Source organism: Lontra canadensis, unplaced genomic scaffold, assembly GCF_010015895.1.
Source record: "Lontra canadensis isolate GAN:19392208 unplaced genomic scaffold, GSC_riverotter_1.0 scaffold49, whole genome shotgun sequence".
In the NCBI taxonomy this organism is placed as follows: Eukaryota; Metazoa; Chordata; class Mammalia; order Carnivora; family Mustelidae; genus Lontra; species Lontra canadensis.
In genome coordinates, this window is record NW_022631043.1 from 5,697,487 (window position 1) to 5,718,157 (window position 20,671).

At 39.2% G+C, this 20,671-nt stretch overlaps 1 long non-coding RNA gene across 1 annotated transcript in view; it reads right to left on the reverse strand.

The window, feature by feature from the left end:
- Window positions 1–428: 428 nt before the first annotated feature.
- Window positions 429–20,671, reverse strand: part of LOC116876992 — an 89,211-nt gene continuing 68,968 nt past the window's right edge. The window contains exon 4 of the long non-coding RNA XR_004384506.1: window positions 429–524. This is a non-coding gene — a long non-coding RNA (uncharacterized LOC116876992). The remainder of the gene's footprint in view (window positions 525–20,671) is intronic.

The window sequence follows — 20,671 nt, forward strand, 5'->3', positions numbered from 1 at the left end:
TAATCTCCATTGCAAGCATTGCTTGTTCTAGGGCCTAGGAAGAATACAATGGAAGAAAAAAACATATATAGATTCTTTCTTTCTTAGAGCCTTTATTTTGTGAAGATTACACATAAATAATAAACAAATATGGTGTATAAAATACTGATGAATGTTGTACAGGAAAGAAATGCAGAGAAGAGAAATGAAAGTATCAGAATAGAGGAGGGGAGCTGATATATTGCAGTTTCTACAGGGTGTCAGTAAAGATGTCATAATGAAGGTGACAGTTAGCTTAGATCATACCAAACTTCTCCCTGAAGACAAGAAAAAGCCAGGTAAATGCCTTTTAAATATTCTGTTTGAAGGAATTGGGGAACTATTTAACTTCAAGGATCAAGAACTCAAGGAGAAGAGAAATACAGCATCGTGAGTCCTATATTCTGTCTTCTCTTGAGGTATTTACCAATTAGTAAATGGCGACCAGAGGCTAAGAAGCCTGGAAGAAACTGCTGAGAGGTTAAGATTTCAGCCATCTTGTAGAGCTGTGGAGACACAAAATCTCAATTCAGATCACAGAGGGAAGGACCTGGTAAATACCACATGGGACCACTGATGTTCAACACCCCTCAAAAATAAGGGCAACCTGGAAATTCATCAGTTCCACAAAGACTGAAGTCAAAGCTTCAATTCAGCTCAATTCCAGGCTCGTTCATTTTTATCCTCCCAAACCCTAAATTCCTGCCAGGAGATAACTTAATCCCAGAGTCTCAAGTTAGTTCTAGATTTTTTTCATAAATAATGGCTGTAATTCAATGAAATTTACTAGGCAAACCAGGCAACAGAACCAAATAACCAAAACCAAGAGGGAAAAAAAGCAGGCACTAGAAACAGAACTGAAAGAGATCCAAAAGTGAATTTTTAAATAACTGATTAATGTGTACAAGAAAATTAATGACTAGATAGGAAATTTGATCAGAAAATTTAAAAAAAATTAAGATTTTATTTATTTTGTTTGTGAGAGAGCAAGAGAGAGAGAGAGCACGAGCTGGATGAGAGGAGGCAGAGGGAGAAGCAGACTCCCCACTGAGCAGGGAGCCTGACATGGGACTTGGTCCTGGGATCCTGGGATCATGACCTGAGTCAAAGGCACATGTTTAACCAACTGAGCTACCCAAGTACCCCAGAAGTTATTTTTTAAAAAGAATCAATAGAAACTCTAAAACAGAAAATACAGTATATGAACTTAAGTGTTAATGGATTGGTTTAACAGAAAACAAAGCAAAATAAAAAAAATAATGAACTACAAGTTAGGTTTAGGAAATATTCAGAGTAAATCATTTTTGAGACCAGAAGGTGAAAGCACAGAAGTAAGGATAGAATACATTTGACACTGCAATTGCACTACTGGGTATTTACTCCAAAGATACAGATGTAGTGAAAAGAAGGGCCATCTGTACCCCAATGTTCATAGCAACAATGGCCAGTCACCAAACTGTGGAAAGAACCAAGATGACCTTCAACAGAAGATATGGTCCAGATATACTACGGAGTATTATGCCTCCATCAGAAAGGATGAATATCCAACTTTTGTATCAACATGGATGGGTCTGAAAGAGATTATGCTGAGTGAAATAAGTCAAGGGGAGAGAGTCAATTATCATATGGTTTTGCTTATTTGTGGAGCATAAGGAATAACATGGAGGACATGGGGAGATAGGAGAAGGGAGTTGGGGGAAATTGGAGGGGGTGATGAACCATGAGAGACTGTGGACTCTGAGGAATTAACTGAGGGTTTTGGAGAGGAGGGGTGTGGGAGGTTGGATGAGCCTGGTGGTGGGTATTGTGGAGGGCATGTATTGCATGGAGCACTGGGTGTGGTGCATACACAATGAACTCTGGAACACTGAAAAGAAATTTAAATAAATAAATAAACAAACAAATAAAAGGATACATTTGACATATGACCAAAAGATTTAACAGTAGTTAGAGTCTCAAAAAGAGAGGACAGAGAAAATTAGCTAAAGGCAGCATTTGAAGAGATGGTGACTGCAGATTTTCACCAACTAATGAGCTAATAAAACATATCTAGCCACAGATTCCTGAGCAAAGCCTTAAGATAGCTTCCTCCTTGAGGAAGGAGCCATGAAGATATGAAGGGGAAGAATTCTCTGGGTGCAGGGAAGCAAATGCAAACATCCTAAGGCATGGATTTCAGTTTGGCTGGAGATGACTGAACAGGAGGGCAAGTAGTAAATTAGGTCAAGGAGGTGAGAGAGCAAGAAGGGCCATACAGAATCCTCTCACATCTTTGGCTTTTATTTAATGCAATGTGGTGGACAATTTCTTAAAAGAAGAGGACAGACATGATCTGACTGATCTCTGAAAATGTGCAATTAAGACAGAATAAAAACAAGTTCCTTGTTCCCAGCATCAGTTGTCTACTGCTGCTTAACAATTACCTCACATGCAATGGCTTAAATCAACACACTTTCATTATCCCATAGTTCTGTGAGTCATGATTCCAGGGACTTTCAAGGCTGACAAGGCATGGGCCTTGAGATCTTATCTGGAGGCTCAAGGAAAGTAGTTGCTTCCAAATTCATTCAGATTACTGGCTGACTCAGTTCCTTGTGGCTGTCAGACTGAAGTCCTCATTTTCTTGCATACTCTCAGCTCCTAAAGACTGCAAGCATTGCTCTGGGTGTGGAGCCTTCCATCTTCAAAGCCAGCAATGACATGTCAAATTCTCACCATGCTTCAAATCTCTGAATGACTCCTCTGTCACCAGCTGAAAAAAACTTTCTGTTTTTAAAGGGGCTAACTGATTTAGTAAGACCCATCCAGTTAATATCCATATCTTAAGGTCAGCTGATTTGGGACATTAATTCCATCTGCAAAGTCCCTTCAGAATACTTAGATTAACACTTGATTGAATAACCGGGAACCTGATATTTTGGGAAGACATATTTAGAATTCTGCCCACATTGTTATTTTGCAAATGAGAAAATGAGACATTGAAAGGTTGTGACTTGCCGAATATCACATTACTAGTTATAATTGCCATTGCTTTTTTTCTTGCTGACTACAGTGGTAATAGACTAGATAGGGAATGAATACAAGGGAAAAAACCAGAGTTCTAGTGTTATAGTCAGGGCCAAAGATGATTGCAGTATCGATGAGGGTGGTAATAGCGGAGATTGTGAGAAGTGATTAGTTATGGATATATGCTGAAGATATAGTCAAGATGTGCTGATGGACTGGATGGGGGATCTAAAAGGAGGTGTCAAGATGACTTTACGGGTTTTGGTCTGAGCAAATAGAAGGACTTTTACTGAGAATGCATTTACTAAGTTTGGGAAGTCTGGAGGATGAACAGGTTTGTTGGGGGAAGATCTGGTTTTAGATATGTTAAATTAAGATGTCTCTTAGGCATTCAAATGAGATGTCTAGTAGTATATAAATTTGGAGTTCAGGGGAGGTTGTCAGTGGATAGATGATATTTAAAACTCTGAGACTAGATGAGATCAGAAAAAGAATATAAGTATAGTTAAAGAAGAAAAGAGGTCCAGAAACTGAGCTCTGGATATTCAATGTTTAGAGGAAAAAGAAGGAACTCTAAAAGATGATCAAGAGGGAGCAGCCATTGATGCAGGAGGAAATCCAAGAGAGTGTGGTGTCCTAGAAGCCAAGTTAAAGTATTTTACTGAGGAAGTAGTGAGAGATCATCTGTATAAAATGATGCTGATAAATGAAATAAGATGAGGACTAGGAACTAACCCTTGTTATTTAACAACACAGAGTTCACTGATGACCTTGAAAAGAACAACTGTAGTGGAGAAATAATGGTACAAACCTTATGGAGTAGATTTATTAAAGAACAAAGGGAAATAGTGAGTATAGACATACCTTTCTAATTGTTTTTCTATAAAGACAATCAGATAACTTGTGCCTAGGATCTAAAAAACTAGGAAGAGCATCACTTCAATCCTAACAACAAGAAAAAGTGGGATAAACTGCAAAATTATTACTTTCCTTGAACCTATCAGACAGTTGAAGGCACATGGCTAAACAACTAACCTGAAATCTGGAAAAAAAAAAAAAAAGAAAAGAAAAAATACCTTGAAACCTGGTTTACTTGTAGAAGATCACAGAAGGAAGATATTCTGGGTGTCATACAAGCAGCTTAAAAGTCTAACAAATTGCTAGTGACTCAATGTGAGCTAGTTTGAAAGTATAAAACACTGGGAATGACAAATTAAAGAGGAGTTTGCAACCACTCTCAAGGTTTTCTCCATAGACCTCCTCTGGGTATTCATGGAAGACTGGAAGAATGGCAAGAGACAGGAGAAAGCCCCTGTCCATCATGCCTTGTGGGAGGAAGGGGCAACTACCTTGAAGGTAAGACATAATACTCCACCCAGGTTCTGATCTTCCATGAACCAAAGCCTTAAGATGCTGGGGAGAAAACAAGCCTAAGGCCACAGGACACAGATGAAGACACTTTACATATGGTGAAGATTAAAGAATGAACCTTCTACCATGGAAAAGGGGCAGAAAACAGTCCTGAGCCCAGCATCCTATACCAATAAAATTGGAGATCCAACCACTGAGGAAAAAGCAGAAAGCTGACAAAAAAATAATCACCAAAGACACAGGCAGAGTCTGGCTGCTTCAGGGTGACAGAGCAGGTGGGTGAGAAAGCCTAACCAAGAAAGCCAAGTCCACAGGGCCTGTCTAAAACAGAGACTGGACTAAATAATAGGCTCACAATCCCCCATGAGCAAATGAGAGCATCGTAGCACTGTGGAAAATGCAAGTACATGAAAGAAGACTTCCTCCATCACATTAGCATGCAGGGAAAGCCAATATCTGATGATACAACAGGAACATTGAAAAAAACTCTCCATGATCCCAGCTGCCATCCTAAGTACAAACTAACATCAGAGGAATTTGAAACAAGTGGTGCCCTGACAGTAACCATAGCAATAACTACTAACTATATTGACTCAATCCCATATACCCAGGGTTTAGAAGAAAAAGCATGACCATTTCTAAGCATAAACACTATTTACATTTGTCCCTGCTGTTCTACACTGAATGTTTGGGTGTTCAACCAAAACTTAACACACACACACACACACACACAGAGCACATAAACACACCCTACTCTCATGAAACATATTAATTAATAAACAAAACTAGACTCAGAGGTGACCCAGATATAACCACCAGGATATTTAAAATTGTTTGACTAATATGTCAAAGGTTCTAATAGAAAAATTGGGCCATACACATGATGGATGATAAATTTCAGCAGAAAGAATAAAGCTATAATAAAAGGTTCAATTGAAATGCTAGAAATAATAAGAAAACATAGTAAGATATATGAAGAATATTTTTGATAGGCTTGTTAATGCACTTTATATAGCTAATATATAAAATCAGACCCAACTTGAAGTTAGGTCACCAGAAATTACCCAAATAGAAACACAAAAGAAAAAATGCAATAAAAATAAAGGCATATCAACTCATCCAAAATCTTTAAGACAATACCAAATCGTCTACTGTTTGTGTAATGAAGTTCCTGAAGTAGAAGAATGAGAGAAAAGAATAATTAAAATGTTGGGAGAGATAATCACCAAGAATTTTCCCGAAGTGATGAGTGACATCAAACCACAGATCTAACAAACTCGGAGAAACTCCAAAAGATAATTAAAAAAATAAAAAAAAAAAAAACCATACTTATCAGGGGTGCCTGGGTGGCTCAGTGGGTTAAAGCCTCTGCCTTTGGCTTGGGTCATGATCCCAGGGTCCTAGGATCGAGCCCCACATTGGGCTCTCTGATCAGCAGGGAGTCTGCTTCCTCCTCTCTCTCTCTGCCTGCTTGTGATCTCTGTCTGTCAAATAAATAAATAAAATCTTTAAAAAAAAACATGCTTATCATATTCAAGCTGCTAAAAAGCAAAGATAAAGAAAAAAGAGACAAATTATAAAGAGGATCAAAGATGAATTACAGCCAACTTCTCATCAAAAACTATGAAATCCAGAAGACAATGGAGTCACCCTTTTAAAATACTCAATGAAACAAAGAAACTTGTTAACCCAGAATTCTATACCTAGTAAAAATATTTTTCAACAGTGAAGGTGAAATAAAGACTTCCTAATAAGAATGAAAGCTAAAATAATCCATTACCAGGAGATTTGTGCTACAAGAAATGTAGGAAATTCATCAGACAAAAATAATTATAATAGACCTAAATTTGGATATATAGGAAATGAAAAGCTTAGAGATTGTTATAATAAAGGTAAATGAAAGTATATTTTGCAAATTTCAATAGCTCTAAAAGAGGACAGTCTACAGAAAAATTAGCTATGTGCTGTGTGTTTATGTAAAAGTAAAACATGCAACAAAATCACAAAATATGACAAAGGGAGAAATTATAAATACACATTGTTTTAAGATTTTGATACAATATGTGAAGCAATATAATATTGTTTGAAACTATTTTGGGTGTGGTTCATAAACAATGGATTCTGGAACACTGAAAAGAAATTTTTAAAATAAATAAAAATATAAATAAATAAATAAACAAACGAACCCATAACTTGGGGGAAAAAAAAAGGAAAGAAAGTATTCTGTGATAAATTAACAATGTGTATTTTAAACACCAGGGTTATCACCTTTTTTTAATTTCTAAGGGTTTAAATAATTTTTAATGGTTTAAATAATAAGCCAATAGTAGAAGTAAAATGGAAACGCAAAAGGTTCTCAGTTCATGCAAAAGGAGATAGAAAAAGAGGACAAAGAATAGATGGAACTAACAGAAAACAACTAGAGATTTCTATTCAACCATATCAATGCTTACATTAAATATAAATGGTCTAAACACTTAAAAAACAGATATTGTCAGATCAATTCTAAAAACAAAACCCAACTATATTCTATCTACAAAAAAAATTTTTTTTAAATTATTGTTAAAAGGATTAAAAATATATGTTATACAAATACAAAATAAAGCTATAGTGGCTATATAATACCAGATGAATATATGAATAGTATCAGACAACTTCAAAACAGGGAAAAAGGGATAAAGAGGTATATTATATAATATGAAATTGGTGAATCCTAAATGTGTGTGCACTAAACAACAGGGTCAGTTTCTTTTTTGAAATCAGAAAGAAGGAAGAGAGTAGTTGGAAGAGAATATAGGTTTAAGGGAGGATTTTTTTTAAGGTAGCAAAAATTAAAGCCCGTTTCATGCTGATATGAGTGATCCAAATGAAAGGATATGGCTTAGGAAAGAAGAGGAATTTGTGAAATATGTAAGGGGGTATGCTTTCTAGGAGACAGATATGGAGGTTAGTCTTACCTTGGACTGGTCCAGAATCAGTAACAGAAAAAAAAAAAAAAAAAGTGAGGTAATTCCTTTAGGATTAGCATGTAGTTTCTCTTATACCATGTTCAAGAGTCCCAAATCTATATTCACTTTTAAAAATTGTGTATGCAATTTATATAAACTAAAAAATTAAAAATTAAGAAAAGAAACCAGCTCAACTATTTCTCTCATTCCGCATTTCCAGCTCTTAAAACTACCGGTCTGTTCTCTGTATCTATGAACTTGGTTTTGGTTTTGCCAGGCACAATAATAAGCACAGAACCTTCCCAGTAGGTAAGGAATTGTAATAGCAAAGAACTGCCCTGAAAGGGGGAAAGTTGGTGGAGTATAATCTTTGTGTTGTGTTCAGCTGGAAAGTTAGGGGGAAGAGGGAATACAGACTTGCCTACCTCACAAGGTCTTTCTGAATATCATATAACAATTGTTAATTACAGAACCTTACACAGAAATTTGACATTTTATGGCATGAAATAGCAGCTAAGGCTATTTCCAATCTGACTTCTACGTTTCCATGATGATATAAGAGCTCAGGGATCAGACTGAACAGAGAGCCTTAATGTCTCTATAATGAGTGTGGCTTTCAGGTCATTGGATGGGATGAAAAATCTCTTCCCTCACACCTTCCCATGGCTGACCACTATTTCTCACTTATGTGTCAACTCAAATGCTAACTCCTTGGAGAGGCTTTCCTGAAATATTCAGTCTAAAATATTCCCCATCCCCACCTCAGTCACTTTTTTCTTCCTAAAATATATCACTATGTAAAATGATACTTTTGTATCTGCTTTTTGTTTAATGTCTGTTTACCTCACCTACCATAAAGAAAACTCCATGGACACAGGACATTTGTCTGTCTTTCTTAACTCTGGGAGTGAATGAATGGATGAACAAATGAATTAAAAGGGCATAGGCTTTGAAGTAAGGCAGACCTGGATTCAAATCTAACTGGGTGGGTGACTCTTAACTTCAATTTCCTGATCAGTAAAATGCAAACAATAATTCCTGCCTCACAGTTATTGCAAAGATGGAAACAAATGTAATCAGGATGTGTAAAGTGCCTGACACTCTCAATAAATAACAGCTCCAACTTCAATTATGAAGAGATATTCAATTGGCCAAAGGAAAGGAAATCAAAAAGGGGCTTCAACTGCACCCTCTCTGCAAAGAGCAGGGTTCCAGTGGTTCCTGGGGAGCACAGGTGTTTGATATGGCTGTTCTGATACAGCCCAGCTGTCTTACCAGTTCCTGGCCCCTTTCCCTTATTTGAATGACTGGGGCTCCATCTGTGGGTTTTCCCGAACTGTGCCATGTCTTGGAGGCGGAATAAGAAGGACTTGCCATTTTAGGATATCCACAGTGAGCTTCTTGGCCAAACTTCACCCACCTCTGAGAATCAGCATGCACATACTGTGTGACCATCCTCCTTCCTCTCCTCTCCCTCATCGGCTTCCCCCTCTTGCCAGCTGGCCTTCCTGCCCCCGACCAGCTGGCATCTCCAGCCAAACAAGAAGATGATACCACCTCAAGTTCTTCAGACTATTTTCCAAAGGGATCAAAGCAGGGAGGGCAGAAAGCAGAATCCTGCAGCCTTTCTCAATGTCTTGCTCGTTGTTAAATAACTTGCCCAATTTTAAAGAGTTATGAATAGTGGAAGTCAGAATCAAACTCGGGAGCAACTTGTCCTAGGAGCTCTAGTTCTTGGCTACATCATGCTTCTCTCATGATGGAAAAGCATATACAAGCCTGGCATCTGGCATAGGTGTAATGTTTAATGGCAACAAAGGATGGATGGATGGATGGATGGATGGATGGATGGATGGAAATAAGGAAGAGAGAGAAAAATGAAGAGTGGAAAGCATTAGAGATACCTGAGCTGAACATCTGAAAAGAATATTGAATCCTTATCACAGAATCAGGATGTTTTCTCAGGATTGAGATGTGATTGATGGGTCCAAAGTAGCTATATCTTAAACAACTGTGTCAATAGAAAGGGTAGGAAGAGCTCTTCATAACTGATAGGCAGCCAGTCATATCTTCAGAAACCTATTTCTCCCCCATCAGTCCTAATCCCTGCATTGAGAACGTTGCCCTGATTCCTCATAGCTAATATCTCTTTGACTCACTTTCTTCTGTCCCCTTCAGTCCCAAGAACTCCTCAAGCCCTCACTTACAACAGATATTCTTGAAATATGGAGTTCATCTCAGAGGCATTTTTCTCTTGCCATAACTTTTTAGTTCCCTATAAGTGTTCAAAGTTCAAAGTGAGACATGACAGAGATGTTTTCCCAGGGATCCATGTGTCCCTTAAATACTTTATATCCTTTTTTTTTTTCCTTTTTTTAACTTAAGGAAGAATTTAAAGGGGCAGTTTGTCATTGGACTGGTTCTTGTTGGCTTGTTAACAATAGCACAGAGAGAAGCTGCAGTGAATTTGGAATCTCCATCCCAGAGGTGAGTTCTAGCTACACCAAAGTCCCTGTGCCACTGTGTGTATGGGTCTCTTCCAGGATAGAGGCCAACAGACTCTTGTCCAGATGTGGGAGATGCAAGCTCACTCTAGACTCCATAGGAATTACCCAGTAGAAGAACTGAAACCCCAAAACTCAACACAAGAGACCCTTATGTCCTTCCCCTTCTTGCTCTACTAGGCTCATCTCTTACTATTTCTTTCTTGTCCTTTACACTCTAATACAACTGGACTTATAAGCAATATACAAACTCCATACTCTGTGTTCTCTGCCAGTCCCCAACGTTGGCTCACTCATCCTTCTCTGCCTAAACATCTTCCCACCTTCCCTCCTTTGTCAATGCCTATTTGACTGCCAAGGTTCTGCTTGTGTGTTGCCTCCTCCATGAAGCTTTCTCTTCCTCCATCCCTCAGTTCAGGTTAGACTTTATGTGTCTTTCCATCTGAGTTTAGTTATAACAAACAGAACCACTCCAGGTATTTTAAGCAGAAACTGTATTGTGTTTAAAGAATCACTGGAAGCTTTAGAGGAACAAGTTCCAGACACAAACCCACCACTCAATGGCCACCACTCTGAAAGGAAGAAAGTGAAAGGAAATTGCATGGGCCTCAATGCTGGCTGGTCAGTGAGTTTTCACTAGGAGTGCGTCCTGTGTTTGACATGCTGGGGATAAATCAAGAAGGAGATGTCCTCTACCTATACACCACTGGCCAATACCTACTAGAAACATTTGCCTTTAGAAACTTTTCCTGATTGCCTAAAACTCTTCTAGACCTTAAAGAAGAATCCAATAATGGTAATATTTCTAGAAACCTGACAAAGAAAGGAAGATATTTTAAAACAAAGGATTATTACTGGGAATTCCTGCCTAGACATTCACTTACCTACCCTGTTCTTACAGTGATTTAAAACCAAGAAGCAAAACAGAGGTATGAGGAACACATGTCATCAAAGACCTGCTTATGCCTGACTTAACCTGTATGTTATCCAGAACATCAAATTCAATGTCACCTAAAGAAGTTTGTACCATTGATGCTAAGAAATTATCCTTCAAAAATGCTAAGCAGCACAGGTCCTTCCTTGGTCATCACTATATCCCTAGAATTTTAGGATGGTACGTGTTACATTGTAACTCATCAATACATACTTGCTAGATGAATAAATAAATGGATGAAAGCTGTATTTCTATCATTTCCTTTCATTTGCCCTCAAGCGCACAGTAAAATAAGTGCAGTCTGTCTTCCGTTGTCTGTTTGAGAAAACCTGGAATCTCCTTAGCTAAAATGTCAAGGCCTGGGATCCCCAGAAGCAGAGTCTGGGACACAGTCTCTGTGCATTTAGAAAATGAGAGCTGCCATTCCAAGAAGAATGGATGAGAGGCCAGGGGGGTGAAGTGGGCAGAACTGTACTCTCCAAAAGATATGTCCAGGTCCTAAACCCCTGTCTGTGCCAGTGACCTTATTTAGAAACAGAGTCTTCATGGATGTCATCAAGTGAAGTTTCTTGAAATGAGATTATCTGGGGTTTGGTGTGGGCCCTAATTCTGATGACTGGGGTCTGATACATGAAAGAAAGAGGAAATTTGAGAAGCATGGGATGAACATCAGGTGAGGAGCAAGGTTGACCCTGAAGTGACTAGGAATGCCAGTAACCACCAGTAGCAGGAAAAGAAAAAGAAACATCTGCTCCAGTCACCTTCAGAGGGACCTCAGCTCTAGTGACACCTTGGTTTAAGACTTGTGGCCATCAGCCTGTGAGGAAATACACTTCTGTGGTATTAAGCCACCCAGTTTGGGCACAGCACAGTTTCCTACAGCAACTCCAGGACACTGACCCAGGGAAGGAACTCAGCAGGAGGAAAATCTGTTACAAGTTGTGTTACCAAACTGACTGCAGCAAAGGGTAACTTGTGTGTGACCACTAGTGACTCCTCTCATCTTCATCTTGAGCAGGTGATCATGGGCATTCCAGAGAAGTCCCAGGACAGAAAGCAAGAGACAGAAGCCCACAGCTGGGGGAAAGCTCCATCCAGTTCCACTTCCAGCAGCTGGAAATAAAGCTGGAGCTTACGCAGAGCAGGGGCTAGGACAAGAGGGGAGGCTGAGATCTGCCCCATGCAAGAGTTTCACCCTCCAGCTTCTTGGCTCCATGCCTGCACCATCCCAGGAGGGAGCCCAGGCCATGCATGGCTGGTGGGCACTTGAAATAGGGCAGTTGTGCAACAGAAGAACGAGATTTTTTATTTTGATTAATTTAAATACAATTTTAAAAACCAATACTCCATTCAAGTATCAGACAACTTTTAAGAATGTTTGAGACAAATCAGGCTGATGTAAATCCACTTTTTCTCCTGCAAATTTTATGAAATTTAAGTACAAATTTAAGTACTCATAAAGTCCAGATAGAGATGTGCTAAATGCTTAAAATACACACCTTTCCGAAACTTGATATAAAAACAGACTGCAAAATATCTCATCTTTTTTTATATTACATGTTGAAATGATATTTTGGATTTAGTGGGTTAAATACCATGCGTTATTAAAATGAATTTTGCCCATTTCTTTGTACCTTTTTTAATACGGCTGCAAGAAATGTTTCATTACATAGATGGCTTGCATTACACTTCTGTTGGGCAGCACTGATCTCTACTACCAGATCCTGGAAAGCTCGAGCTTATCTTATGTACATTTTCCTCTCCTCTGCCTGGCCTGAGGAGGGTGGCAGGGGACTGGTATGGAGAAGGGATGTGCTAGGGAGGCTTCCTATGACTTCTGCAAGCAGTGAGTCCCCAGCCAGCCCTCTTGCTCCCAGAATCCTCTGGCAGTATTCAATCTTCCCTGGAATAATGCAAGCACAGGGTTTTGCCAGCCAGCAGCTCACTACCTGGAAGGCACTGCTATTTATAGACGATGCCATCCATGGGAAGTAATAGTCCCTCAGAATTCTCAGAAGACTTTGCTTTTCGATTAGAGCCCAGCCTGGTTGGGAAAGTGAAGACCAATTTATGAGTAATTTTAGTCCATGCGATGTACATTCAGGAGCACCGAAATTCCAAACCATTCTTCTCCAGGAGGCTGAGCACAGCTGCAAAGCCAAGAGTGGGCTTTTTCATGAGGAAACATAATTAGCTTCCCTGTAAACAGGCTCCATGGAGTAAGTCAGTGCATGGGTCTGTCTGAGGGGGGAGGGATAGTGCAGGTGAATCTCACCGAAGTCAACATAAGCAGCATTTCAAAGCAGTTTGGTTGGAGCTGCTTGGGGATTAGATTTCTAGTTCATTCTCTTGTTCTCTCACTGGCCATTTCTGAACACTGCTTAGTGCCAATTGAGAAAAATTACAAAAATAAAACCCATCTTTGGGAACACTGCAAAAGGCAGAATTCTCCTGGTTCAGAGGCATTGATTTGTGATCCTGGGTTCCCATGCAAATATTCAAAAATAACAGCTTCTTCTCTCTTACTTTTTGTCAGAATTATGTCTAGTGTATGTCAGTGAAAGAAACAGCTTGGCAGGAAGTGACCTGTCCTGACTCTGACCAGTGATGGGTAACACTTACCCATAAATGAGACTCACTAAAAGAGAGCCACAGACAATGGGAAGGGGTGGGACTGCAAGTCAGAGACCGTGGCACCAGTTAGCTGCCCTGGGCACAGAGGCCTGGGTTACCACCTCCAAAAAATGCAACATTATTTTTAAAGATTTTGTTTATTAATTTGATAGACAGAGATTACAAGTAGTCAGAGAGGCAAGCGGAGAGAGAAGAGGAAGCAGGCTCCCCGTTGAGCAGAGAGCCCAATGCGGGGCTAGATCTCAGAACCCCGAGACCATGATATGAGCCGAAGGCAGAGGCTTTAACCCACTGAGCCACCCAGGGGCCCCAAAATGCAACATTTTTAAGAACTGGAGAATTCCCCAGCATCCATGAGACAACAGGGTGTGGGTATCTCCCTTACTTTGTCTTTTGGACTGCCTGAATCCCAGGATCACAAGTGTGTGTGAACATCCACATACACCTTATTATTTACAATACTTATCATAGAAGTCATCATGATAACATCATTAAGTACTTGCCACTATAGTTCAGGTTCTCAGATGAAGAAACTGAGGCTCAGGAAGGTTTGTTGACTTGTTTGAGTTACAGAGAGAGAGAGAGAGAGAGTAGCCATCAGTACTAAGCACAGCTCATCTCACATTCAGGCTCAGGATGTTTTCCAGGTATGAAAGTCTTTCTTTAGCAAATACCTCCTAAATGTCTGCTACTAATAACTGTGTAGCTGTCATGTTAGCTCATTTATTCCTCAAGCAACTGCATGAAATAGGTAAATCTCAGGAAAGTTCATCAGACTTCTAGCTAACTATAGAGAATAGAGCCAAGGTCTTCTTTCTATCCTAATAGTCCACGACAATGATGATGCATGACATTTTTGAAAGGTTGCTATGAGTCAGCTTACTATATGTCAACTTCTAATTTCTTTACCTGAATTGTCTCTTTTATTGTCACAAAATCCTACCAGGAAAGTTTTACTATTTATTCCCATTTTATAGATTAAAAAAAAAAAAACTGAGGCAGAAAGGAATGCCAGATGGCTTGCCTAAAGATATATGGTTAAAAAGGAGTGACATTTTTCAGGCACTCAGTCTTCAGACCCTGGGCTCTTCACCCTTATGATTATAAAGGGGCAAAAAGTAACAATGAACCCAAATGAAAGTAGTATCTGCAGAAAATCCACTAGTAGTTGAGGGACTTCAGTCAAATTCTGGGAAACAACACAGAGAGTAGGAATTGATGTCACAGGGTAGAGGGAGCCTCAGCTCTGTGTGTTAGCAGAGTGATGTATGCATGAAAATTTTACATCTTATAACACAAAGCTCTGGAGAGGTCCAGGACTTGGGAGTGCTAGGTGAGGTTGATAGTGGGCTAGAACCAAGATTTACCAAGATAGGGGTCTGGAAGCATGGGAATTAGCTGAAAACCCAGATGCCAAGTAGTTTCCCTTCCTCCCCAGCCACCCACTCTGTGAGCAGTGTACTGTCAGCCCGATGTGGAACCTGTCTTCTTAACCTCATACCTCCACTTCAGGGAGAACATTTGAGGTTTTCCTTCTAACTGAAGATGTTGTGACCCCCCTCCTCCAAAGATCCCTAGTCGGGAATCTGGGATTCTTTAAGCATGATATCTGGCACTATAAAGAGTAGAAAAAACATGAAAGACAAGAGATATAACTATGTGGTCTAATATTTTACTGAGAGTTTATTACTTCTTAAAACACCACAGTGAAGAAAAATCTCTAAAAGCTTATATCAAAGGCTTCTCATTTTAAGATGGCAGGGTAAATACATTTTTGCTAACTTTTCCTTCCCAAAATTTCCTCCAATAACAAAAACTAAAAACAAAACAAAATAAAAAGCAAACAATGCATTTCATCTTCAATAAAACTAAGAGACATCTGAACACACTATATGGGAAGATGGACCACAGAAGGGGAAAAAAATGACTTAGCAGAGAGAACATATCAGTCCTCAGAGCCTGCAAAGAAAGGAATCAACCCAATTTGCCCTTCCAGCAATAGGGAAAGGCCTAGAAGCTGAGACTGCTGGGTATTAAAAGTGGCAGAGGAGGGAAGGATGGAGCAGGCAGCTAAATACAGAAGAGTGGTTGAAAAGACAGGGTTTTTTTTTAGTTGGAATAAATTTATTTCATCTGTCTGTAAACAAGGTGTTAAATAGTTGCAGCATTTTTAAAAATGCATATTAAATCAGATGAGTTAGATTGCATCCCAGATATAACAAAAAGCAAAGAATCAGCAACAAGATCTGTTTTAAACCTGTACATGTTCCACAAGGCCCAAACAATGAAGCGAATACTAGAATGTCCCCGAAGAAGTGCCTTTTGGAAGAGTCGTAGTTCAGTTAAAATCCATCTCACAGTGACAACCATTCATTTTTTTTTCTTTTTTAATTATTTTATTTTATTATATATTTCAGTGTTCCAAGATTCATTGTTTATGCACCACACCCAGTGCTCCATGCAATACATGCCTACCTTAATACCCCCACTAGGCTAATGTATCCCCCACATCCCCTTCCAAAACCCTTAGTTTGTTTCTCAGAGTCCACAGTCTCTCATGGTTCATCTCCCCCTCCGATTTCCCCCAATTCACTTTCCTTTTCTTCTCCTAATATCCTTAATCTTATTCCTTATGCTCCACAAAATATTCATAGCAACAATGGTGACAATTGCCAAACTGTGGAATGAGCCAAGGTGCCCCCCAGCAGATGAACGGACAAAGATAGGGTCCATAAATGAATGGAATATTACACCTCCATCAGAAAAGGTGAATCCCCAACTCTTATGAATAACATTTGACTTAAAGTCCACTTTGTCTCATATTCCTCTAACTTCATATTTTTCTGACTATGCTTTGCATGGACTCTTTTATTCAAATCCTTTCATTTTTCACAGTATTGAGACTTTATAAATATGCATTGGATGGCTTATGGTGAGTGTATATCTGTATCTGTATCTGTGTATCTATATCATCTACATCTATTCCATTCTGACAATGTATGGTGTTACTAGGATATTTAATCCATGTACATTTGGAGTAATTTCTGACCATTCATTTTAACAATAGTACAGCACAGAACACATGTGGGAAAAAATCCATTGCAAGACAGCCAAGTCCACAGTCATGCAACTTCATACATAACCTCAAGTGCAAATAAAAACCGATCCTGTGAGGAACAAGCCGGACATACTCCAGATGGTTATGATGGGATACCTAACATCCATAATGGCAGCCATTTTGATCAAGAGTAGAGCTGGTGTGCAAGGAAAAGACAGGAACAAAAATCTGAGCTACTGCAATGATGGAATGTCCCCGGGGATCCAATCAGGGTGGCTGCTGTAAGGTCATGGGAGGGAGTGCCTTTTGCTCTCGTTCTGCAGCTGCCCTCCTCATATATCCTACAGGCAAGAGGTCTGTCTGCCCTCAGGGCAACAGCCATACTGAACATAAACTACTACTGCTTTCAGTAGCTTGTCAACAAAAGGGATATTACTTGGTTAAATAAACCAGACACTGGTTAAAGAAGACGGAAGCAAACCAAATACCTATGTGAAAATTTTAAATGATTAAAATTTAGACCCCTGGGTCCTCATCTCAACCCCTGCCCTACGCTCCAAGACACCCTAGGTTTATTCTCCTGGGAACTGAGTTGAGTAATTGACTCTATACCCTGTTGAAAACACGTTCAAAGAAAAAGCCTTTATATGTAATTGGGGTGGAGGGGGGAACCACAGTCCCTTGAGTTGAAGATCTTTCTACAGAAAAATAAACCTATACCGGGAAAAGACCTACAAACCTCTAATGAAAATGCCATCTGGACTTCTACTGCCCTACTGTGGAGCCCACCAGGACACTCAGGACTTCTATCCAGTTTGAAGAAACTTACTCGTTAATATGAACAGATGATTAAAAATTACTAAAAATTGGGGAAATCATCCTTCTTGAGAAAAAAGGACTGAACAAAGAGCAAAGAATACAGAAGCAATAGAATTAATGTAGAGAGCATAAGAAACTTCAAAGAAAATATAATTAATATCCTCAGAGAAATAAAGGGAGATACTATAATCCATAAAACAAGAAAAATGCAATCATAAAAAAGTACATTCAGAGAATAAGTGAGAGTTCTTAGAAGTTAAAAATATGATAACTCAAAAAAATTCTTAATTCAAAATAAGTGCTTGACAATAAAGTCAAGAAAATTTCTCAGAAAGTAGGATAAAAAGATAAGCAGTGAGCTGTAGAAGAGAAAGGAAAAGAAAAGAAAATTAGAATTATCAATCCAGGAAGCTGAACATCCCACTAATAAGAATTTCCAGAGAGATCAGAGAAAATAGAGGAGACAGCATTATCACCAAAAAAAGCAAGAATATTTCCTATAATGGAGGTATACAACTCTTCTCTGAGTAATCAATAAAGAAAGAATTATTAAAAGCCAAAGTCCCAAACTAAAATATATCACTATGAAATCTCAAAACAAATAATCAAAAATTACATTTAAAAGTATAGAGATCTGTATGGCATTGGACTTCACCATTGGAACATAGGTAGTTAGGAAAATGGAGCAACTACCTCTGAATTTTAAGAGAAAATAATTTACTCCTGAGACATCTATAGCTCCACAGACTGTAAATCAAATGTGAGCATGAAGTGGAAAAAATGTTTTAATGTGTCAAGTCTCAAAAATGTAATTTCCACTCACTCACCATTTCTCAGGAAGATGCTGGAGGAAGGGTTCCAACAGAACAAAGAAGTAAACCAGAGAATGGAAAACCCACTGCAGGGGAATGGAGGTGAGACCTGCAAGGATGATGGCTTGGCAGGTGTCCAGGAATATAGCTAAGGAACTCATTTAGAGTGTGATTAGTTTCATATAGGAAGGAGGATGGAGGCACCAGAACGCTCTTGAGAGAAGAGTAGAATGAGTAGAGTACTCAACAGGTTTGAAAACATGGAAAGTTGACCCAGTTCTACACCATTTAATGGGGTGCTGTAAGGTGTGAGAAAACTTAGCCAAATGACAGAAAAAAAAAAAAACATAAATAGTGTTTTTCTGGCCACTGCTCCAATCATTTTACATATATGAAACAGTAAATGAAAAAATAGGCAATTATTAACTCCAGAAAAAAATAAAATAAAAAGTTTGTAAGGAAAGAAGGAAGGAAGGAAGGAAGGAAGGAAGGAAGGAAGGAAGGAAGAAAGAAAGAAAGAAAGAAAGAAAGAAAGAAAGAAAGAAGGAAAGAAATGTAGGGAGTGCACATTACTGGTTCAGCAGTGGACAGTGTTTATATAATTATAGTAATAAAACACCTAATATAAATTTGAATTTAAAATATGTCATGACTCTGTACCCCAATATCCATAGCAGCAATGGCCATAATCGCCAAACTGTGGAAAGAACCAAGATGCCCTTCAAAGGATGAACGGATAAAGATGATGTGGTCCATATATACTATGGAGTATTATGCCTCCATGAGAAAGGATGAATACCCAACTTTTGTATCAACATGGATGGGTCTGAAAGAGATTATGCTGAGTGAAATAAGTCAAGGAGAGAGAGTCAATTATCATATGGTTTTGCTTATTTGTGGAGCATTAAGGAATAACTTGGAGGACATGGGGAGATGGAGAAGAGAAGGGAGTTGGGGGAAATTGGAGGGGGAGATGAACCATGAGAGCTTGTGGACTCTGAAGAACTAACTGAGGGTTTTGGAGGGGAGGGGTGTGGGAAGTTAGATGAGCCTGGTGGTGGGTATTGTGGAGGGCACATATTGCATGGAGCACTGGGTGTGGTGCATACACAATGAACTCTGGAACACTGAAAAGAAATCTAAAAAATAAATAAAAATTTTAAAAAATATATGTCATGACTATCTTGAAGGAATAAGGTAGAAGCAGTTATAAATAGCACAATTACTCACCTACCTTAAAATGCATAAAATTTGACCTACTAAGTAAACATAAAATTTAGAATTATGAAGTTACTTTCTAGAAGATATGACTCAAAGAATTCAAAGTGGTGGTCTATGGGGAGGGGTATAGGTACGGGTCTTGACATACACTATTTAGCCCTATGGTAGATATTGCTGGTCTTTTGCCCAGACCCCCTTTCCCCTAGCTGCTGTAAGTGGTGGTTGCTAATACTCACAAATGCACCCTTTTCTAAAATAATTTCACTCAGCCAACAAAGCAGCCTCATCTGGAAACGTCTGGGAAAGCTGTGACTTTGAGGACAACCACTAGTCAATGACTGCCTGGTATGAAGTATAAAAGCCTGTCCCCTCTGAGAAAACATTAGGGTTCCAATCATTCTTCAGAGACCTCTGGGGGATAAGACTGTGCTGACACTTCAGTTGAAGCTACCCTTTGCTCAACACTTCCCCCTGTACCATCCTGCTCCTTTCACTTTCTGACAGTTGACTCCTGAGTGTACTCCCTCAGTAAATCACTTGCACAAAAATCCTTCTATCAGGCTCTGCTTCTAAGGAACCCAGTCTCTACATGTTGGTGACAGTGGCTGTGAGACTCCAAGGATAGAGTTGGATCACCTGCCAGCTGTTAACCAGCCATCACTTCTTTTAGGTGGCATATTTATAGTAGATACATTTTTAAATACTGAACTACAGATTTCCCTAAATCCACTAGGCCTCTAGAAGTGGTCCAGCTTCCTTTTTAAAAGACAGAGCCCTTACTTTGTTGACCAGTAAAATCTCGGTTGAGGTTGTTATCTTTATAAAACAATGTTGGCTTTCCTCAAGACTTGTCTCCACCTTCCCTCTTCACCACTAGACCAAGAACTAGGATCACATTTCTTCTTGACTCTAGTGGAGGGGATGTGCTCCATATGCTAAAAAAGAGAGGTATTATACACCAAAGGAGCTGCAAAAGATGTTCATCCACTTCGCATGGAGAGAAAAATGTCTCTGGACATTTGTCTCTGGACAAATGTCTCTGGAAAAATGGAGAGAGGAAGGATATACATATAGTTATAGGCAGGGGCAGATGGTTTGGCTGGTTTGACAAGCGCCTAAAAGAAGCAATATTAGAAGACTGGGGATAAAGATGTCCAGAGATGAGGCTTATGGATGGATCTATGGGAGAAAATCTTCATGAAGCATGTCACAGGCCCGCTAGAGAGTACACTGTAGAAGAAGCACTAAACAACTGAAGGAAGAATGACTCACCAGGACATGTCAACCAGTCGTTGTCTCTGGCCACCCCCATTCCATGCAATGTGTGCACAAACAGGAGCCACAAT